This window comes from Manis javanica, chromosome 1 (genome assembly GCF_040802235.1).
Source record: "Manis javanica isolate MJ-LG chromosome 1, MJ_LKY, whole genome shotgun sequence".
Classification (NCBI taxonomy): domain Eukaryota; kingdom Metazoa; phylum Chordata; class Mammalia; order Pholidota; family Manidae; genus Manis; species Manis javanica.
Window position 1 is genome coordinate 128,985,937 of NC_133156.1, and position 7,093 is coordinate 128,993,029.

At 35.9% G+C, this 7,093-nt stretch overlaps 1 pseudogene; it reads right to left on the reverse strand.

Moving 5' to 3' along the window:
• Positions 1-2,540: 2,540 nt before the first annotated feature.
• LOC140843859 (small ribosomal subunit protein uS2B-like) lies at positions 2,541-5,524 on the reverse strand (annotated as a pseudogene).
• Positions 5,525-7,093: the final 1,569 nt, after the last annotated feature.

Below are 7,093 nucleotides of genomic sequence, written 5' to 3' on the forward strand. Positions count from 1 at the left end.
TATTTTAAAATACAATTTATATTAAACACTTGTGTAATTTAAGGCTACAGCAGAAAACTTTGAGTAGCAGAAATGATGAAATTGAAAGATAATGGGTGAAGATGTGGGAGGAAATTCAGGTGAGTTAATGTTCTGATCTTTCAAAAAAGGATTCAGTCCCAGTTCAAATTATGTGGCTTTTTATATTTTAAAAAATGTTTCAAACTCTTAATTTTATTTCAACTTTAGAGGAATATCTAAGCAGAGACGTGTATGCTTTTAGCTTCTTTTAATACTTAAAATCCAAGGAAAATTCTATTTTATTAATATAGCGTGCACCTCACAATAGCTCCCTAAGAAAGTACAGCTTAAGAGTATATGTGAATACATTATTGGGGAGGTGATCCCAGGGAACAATGGAAAAGAATAGTATGAAGGAAACATAACTAGAAGGAAGGCCAAAACAAAGAGATTTTATTAATATTTCCACCACTACTGGCTCTTGACTGCATGGTTCCAAGGGACCATCTGAGAAGTGGTTTGAAGTATATCTCAGGAACAGGGATCTAAAGAACAGTGCATTGATACATCAGCTCCATTCCATATTTTTAAAAGATTTCCTCCATAATATACTAATCCCCCTTCACTTTAGCCTTGCATATGTGAGGCAGCCAGGTTGCATTTAAAATGATTAACTATCCTGGTTTTCTAGAGACGTTTTTGGTGCTAAAAACAGGAAAGGCCAGACAATACTGGGGTGAGTTGGTTTGGTCACCTTACTTATATCTCACCCTGTCCTGTTAGTATCAACAGAAAAGAGTGTTGATGAAAAATGACATGGTGAAGGCAAGAGTCACATGATGTGTACTTGAGAGATTCTTCTGTGTTAAAGAATAGGATCCTACAGTGGGGGCTGGAAGAACACAGAATAGCAGAGCATCTGCAGTGGTGTACAGAAAGAGTCAACTATTTGTAACAGGAAGATATCTTATCCCTCTAGTAGTTCTGGTTCTTATGTTACAAAATGGGTCCCACATTGTTGGGAGAAAAATTTGCCAGCATCTCCAAGTGAAGGGAGGTATAAGTACCACCCAGCACAGAGACCCGGGAAAGGGGACATCCAGCCACAATCCTCAAATGGACTCCAGGCAAGACAGGAAGTGAGAAGGCAACAGCTCACACTGTTACAGGAGCTTGGGGAATCTGAGTGACTTCTACGTGGAAGTTGCTTGGGCCTTTCAGAACTGTTGGCCTTATCCTGAGTGTACCATTTCCATTACACAGTCAACTTTCACTGTACCCACTTGACTTAATGGGCCAATTATCTGACAATGTCCATTTGATGATGGGCAACTCTGGTTACATGATCACTTGGTATCCTGGACTCATGCTTAATCAGAACCCAGGAGTATATGGAGCTGATGTTCAAACTAAGAGTAATTCACTACCACAGAAACCAAGACATTGCCCCCCAAATACAAAGTTTTTCAATTCTACTAATTAGGCCATGATAATTTCCCCCATAGTATTTCACTCCTCTCAGATTCCACCACATTGATCATAGGACCAGGTGGCTTCACTAGGTGAATTCTACCAAATAGAAGAAGTAACGCCAGTCCTTCTCAAATTCTCCCAAAACGTACCTCAGGAGCAAACACTTCCAAACACATTTACAAGGCTGGCATCACAAGATATCAAAGTGAGACAGGAATACACCACATGAAAAGACAGTTACAGGCCACTTTTCTGTTGAACATGGATGCAAAAATCCTCAATAAAATATTAGCAAACCAAATTAAACAGTACCTTAAAAGGATCACACACCATGATCAGTGAGATTTATTCATGGGAACACGGATGGGTCGACATCTGCAAATCAAAGTGAGATACACTACATTATCAATATGAAGGATAAATTCAGATGATCATCTCAATAGATGCAGAAAAAGCATTTGACAACATCCATTCACGACAAATTCTCATCAGTTGGGTATAGAAGAAATATATCTCAACATAATTAAGAACATATGACAAACCCACAACTAACAATCATAATCAAAATGAAAAGATGAAAGCTTTTCCTCTAAGATCAGGAACAAGGTAAGAATGCTTATTATCCCCACTTTTATTTAATTTTTCATTTATAGGATAATGCAAGAAATCCTAGCCAGAGCAGTTAGGCATAAAAATATAAAAGGCATCCATATTGAAAGGAAGAAGTAGAATTTCTCTGTTTGTATATGACATGCTATTATATACATAAAACCCTTAAGACTTCAGACACACATACACAACACAAAACCTGTTAGAATAAATGTTTTCATTAAAGTTGAAGAATACAAAATCAATATGTAAAGACCAGCTGTGTTTCCATACACTAATAATAACTTATGAGAGAAATTAAGAAAATACTTCCATTTACAATTGCATCAAAACAAATATAATACTTAAGAATAAAGGTAATTCTATGGTAGTAATTATATTGTAATATACAAATGCATCAAATGAACACATTCTACGGCTTAAGCTTGCACAATATTATATGCCAAATACATCTTAATTTAAAAACAAAGAACAGTAATTGGCTGAATTAAGTTGGTTATCAGAACTTCCTGGGCCAGCAGCCACCACGTCAGACCCATTGAGTCCCTTGTTGGGTAGGTACAGTGTCCATACGTCACAGAGGAACGTCACAGTTATACAGAGCTGTACTTGATGGTTAACATGAGATGCCTCTGTGAGAGGCTGGTGGCCAGCCCTGGAATCAGTAACCACCGGAAGTCCTGGCTTCCAGAAAGCTTCCTGGGTCTGGTTAGTGAAGATTCCAGGAGAGAAGCAGCCAGCAGTGGGAGCGGCACAGCTCACTCTCCAGGATTCCTGGACGATGCAACCCTGACGTCAGCTAAGTTTGCAGTGGCAGCGATACATGAGCTGCTAGCAAAAGTTTCTTACAGGTTCTTTTGATTTATGATGTATATGCTGTCACTTTTCCTTTTGTAGATGTACTGTTCCACTTGTAAGTCAAAGTTGGTGCCACCTAAGAGGGTCCCTGCTCCAGGGAATTTGAGGACATCCCTCACCTTCATTTGCAGGACATCAAAGCCTCCAGATATTGTGAAAATTTCCCCTTCAGTTATTACAGGACCCCGGTACACACTGTATGTAGCACAACAGGACCTCCATACATTTAAGTAAAAATTGGAACAAGCAGGTGAGTGGCTTCAACACTGAGGATTTATTCATTTTTGAAAATTTTGTTCGAGATATTTTAGTTGATTTGATATGGAAATCTATATACTGTATTTTGGTTGCAATTGGCCTAAAAATCTACCATATTTGCCACCTCCACACTAACATAGTATCAAATACTGTGGGCTGAACTGTGGCCCTGCAAAAGATATATTGAAGTCCTAATCCTGGTACCTGTGAAAGTGACCTTATTGGGAAATAGGGTCTCTACAGAGTTAAGCAAGTTGAAGTGAGGATCATAATTTTATTTGAGGAGACCTATAGCCAATGGCTGGTGTCTATATAAGGGGTGAAAGCCATAGAGAGATAGACACACAGGGGAAAGGGCCACATGACAAGAAGGATGGAGACCGGAGTGAAGCAGCTGAAAGTCGAGCACACCAAGGATTTGCTGGCCATCAGAAGCTAGGAAGAAGCAAGAGAGGGCTCTTCCCAAGAGTTCTGAAAGGAGCGTGGCCCTTCTGACATCTCAGTTTTACACTTCAAGCCTTACATACTTACATACTGAATTGCTTCCCTTTACTGGATTAGACACTGGCTGAATCAAGCAAGGGATGTCATTGTGTGATGAATCACATCAGCCAAACATACGCTGAATACCAAAGATTACCTCTGTCAACCAAATAATTTGTTGAGAAAGAATCTGGAAACATCTTTAAATCTAATTTCCAGATAGCCCCAGTTACCATGGTTGCCAAAATCTCTGACAAGCAGCAAAAATAACGGCAAGCTAGGCCATAATTATAAAGAAAATGATACGGTTTCTAGGTATAAAATATTTTTCTTATATCAGTAAGAGGGCATTTCTGATGATAGGATGGTCACAGAAAAACAAAGGAAAAATGAAGAAAATGGGTTAGCATTTTCTCCTAGAATTTATAGATACCAACTTCATAAATAATAAGAGATATCTGAACAATGAGAAGCAAGTGTTCCAAGCGATTCTACATGTGCCCAAAGCATATGGAATTGAGCTGAAAAATGTCATACTATGACAAAAAAATAGAGAGTGCAGAAAATAAATGTCTACTATAGGTATAAAAAGATATGTATAAGTAGTTATGAGAGTGATTATCAGAGAGAAAAGGGAGAGGGAAGGAGGAAAGGAGAAAGAGAGATGGGAATGTAAATATTATCATGGAAAGAATGACAGACTTAAAATAAATTTAACATGTATCATTGGTATTTTTAACAAGACCTAAGCAAATGAAACATTTAAAATGTAGAAAGCCAAAAGTATTATTTTTTAAAACTTTTCTGAAACAAAGACATGTTGAATGTGCAGAATGAACGGGCTCATAGATTTCCAAGAAATAATGATACCTGACATTCATAGCTGTCATTTCAAATCAAAGACTGTTCTGCTAAAGATGTTAAGCTTCAAGTACAAAGAATTCTAGGAGCAGGCAAGGGAAAAAAATCATGCTTCCTACTAGTGGGAAATATTCAACTTCTTCACAGTAATGTTCAATGTAAGAAAATAGTTTGATCAGTATCTAAAGTACACCAACAGAAAGAAAATGTGATGCAAGAATTTTATAATCAGCCAAGTTATCCTTTGATTATAAAGAAAACTTTTGAAAAATAATGAAGTATGCACAAAGCTATGCCATTTATGAATAACAAGGTCTGAAGCTTGTGGTAGGAAAGGCTAGATGGTGATAAAATAAGAAAAAGGAAGAATGGAGCTATTATCAACTGATTAGATAATGATAACTAAGGGATTTTTTTAACTGATAGACACCCATTCCCACCTCACCTCCACTCCTGCCCAAATATGTTAAGATTAATTTTTATTTAATGAATGTCACAAATCTAAGTGAGGTGGCCACAATGATTAGAGTGAATGTAGCAGGAATAATTAGTCAGTATCCTTTGATTTCCAGTCCCTAACTTTGCCTCTGTCCCTGTTTAACAAGTCTGATCAATATGCAAAACTCAATTCTTTCTATGTCTACAGCTTTTTCAGACTTAAGTCATCCAATATCATTCAGAAAAAGCTTTAAACAGCATCTATCTCCTTCCTGTGAAATATTTATAGACAACTTGCATTCTGGTTTTCCAGTCAAACCCATCAAAATCTCATCCATACTCTCTTTTAGGACACAATGGTGGGAATGGAAATCCTATATATCCCCAGCCCATATCCACCATTGTCTCTATATATACACAGATAGAAAGAGATAGATCGCTATCGTTAATTTCACACTGAGCCTACCAACAAAACTATTTTCTTGAAAGATATTACTTACATTATTTCATTTGTTTCCCCAATACTACTAATAGTTGACATCATGATTCCCAGCTAAAGACATAGAAACTTGAACTCTTTGAGGTTAAATCAATTTGTTCTAAGTTACACAGAAATTCAATTTTGTAGGTGGTATTAGAAGCAAGTTTCTTTGTATTCGCCCACCACCCCTTCCTGTAGTGGCCTATTACACCTACTAGCAACTGCATATGATAGACTATCATACAATTCCTGAGAATAAGTTCCAAGTGTTAAAAATGTGGCTTCTACAGATCCCTATCTTCATATCTTCAATGACAGAAATCACAGGTCATATTTATGAGGATCACAACTTTTGAAGTAAAATACTAACTTTTTATTTCTAAAGCCATAGTTATATGGTGCCCCACATAAAAGAGCACATTTAAATATCAATGTTTCATGGTCCAATATCATATGAAGTATGATAACTTGGAAAAACTACCTTTTGGAAATTTAGATGCCTCAATAGGAAAGAGAATAGTAAAGTACTATTTCAGTAGACTGTGATGAATATCTCATTATCTAGCCCAGGGTCTCACAGCTTTCATGGTGTTCACCAAGGTAAACATGAACAAAGTTCACCTATTTCACCCATTCATTAATCACCAGGGGAAAAAATAGTGGCATGATGGCAATAAAGTGTTAAAATACAAGTAATTGTGTTTTTGGAGGTAAGATTTATTCTTCTGCATTTACTGCTGTGATATTGATTATTCACATTTAAAAACTATCAATTTAAATATTTATTTGAATACATAATCTTTGAAAGGATTTTAAATGAATCACACATATTTTCTAAGGACTTGGAAAAAGTATAGTCCAGGTACAATATTTTATAGCTACATACTATAAATTAACCAAATAGTTATAATAGGAAGTAAGATAAATAAGAGTAATTTATTAATTAACAACAAAAACAACATTAAAATTAATGGGATCAACTCAAGATACCACTTTCAATTACATGAAAATTAAAAAAATTCCTACTAAAAAAGGATGTATATATTTACATATATGGAAATTTGTAAAGGAGACAATAATTTATGTCAATTATCAATATCTTCTAGGACTGAAATGAATACATTATTAGTTTCCTAGAAAGACAATATCTTGGTGTTCATAAAAATGAGAGTTTATCAGTTTGCACTTGATTTTAATGTATAAACACTTAAAAAAGGACATTGATTTCTGGAAAAAATCACATTCCAAGAAATATAACCTCTTACCCTTCAGTTTGCCTACAAGCTTGCTTAGAGACTTACTGGCATCTACAGCAGTGGTATTCCAGCCCAAGAAAGCATGAGACAGAGCAAGAGACCCAAAACACTCCTTAAAGAAAGAAGTGAGAGGACATGTGTTTCTTTGTTGGTGACCTATTGGTATGAGTTAGGTAGTCACTGAAGAAATAAGCATTTGCAAATCTAATCAATTATTAGAAGAATGCCTACCTGATAGATATGTACTATTCTGAATACAGAATCTGAAGATAGTAAGCACTGAATGTATGTTTATTAAATTAAGGAATGTACCTCCATATTTGAGCTTATCTGTGGTTAGGTTCTGAATATATCATATTAGTGATATATAAATGTA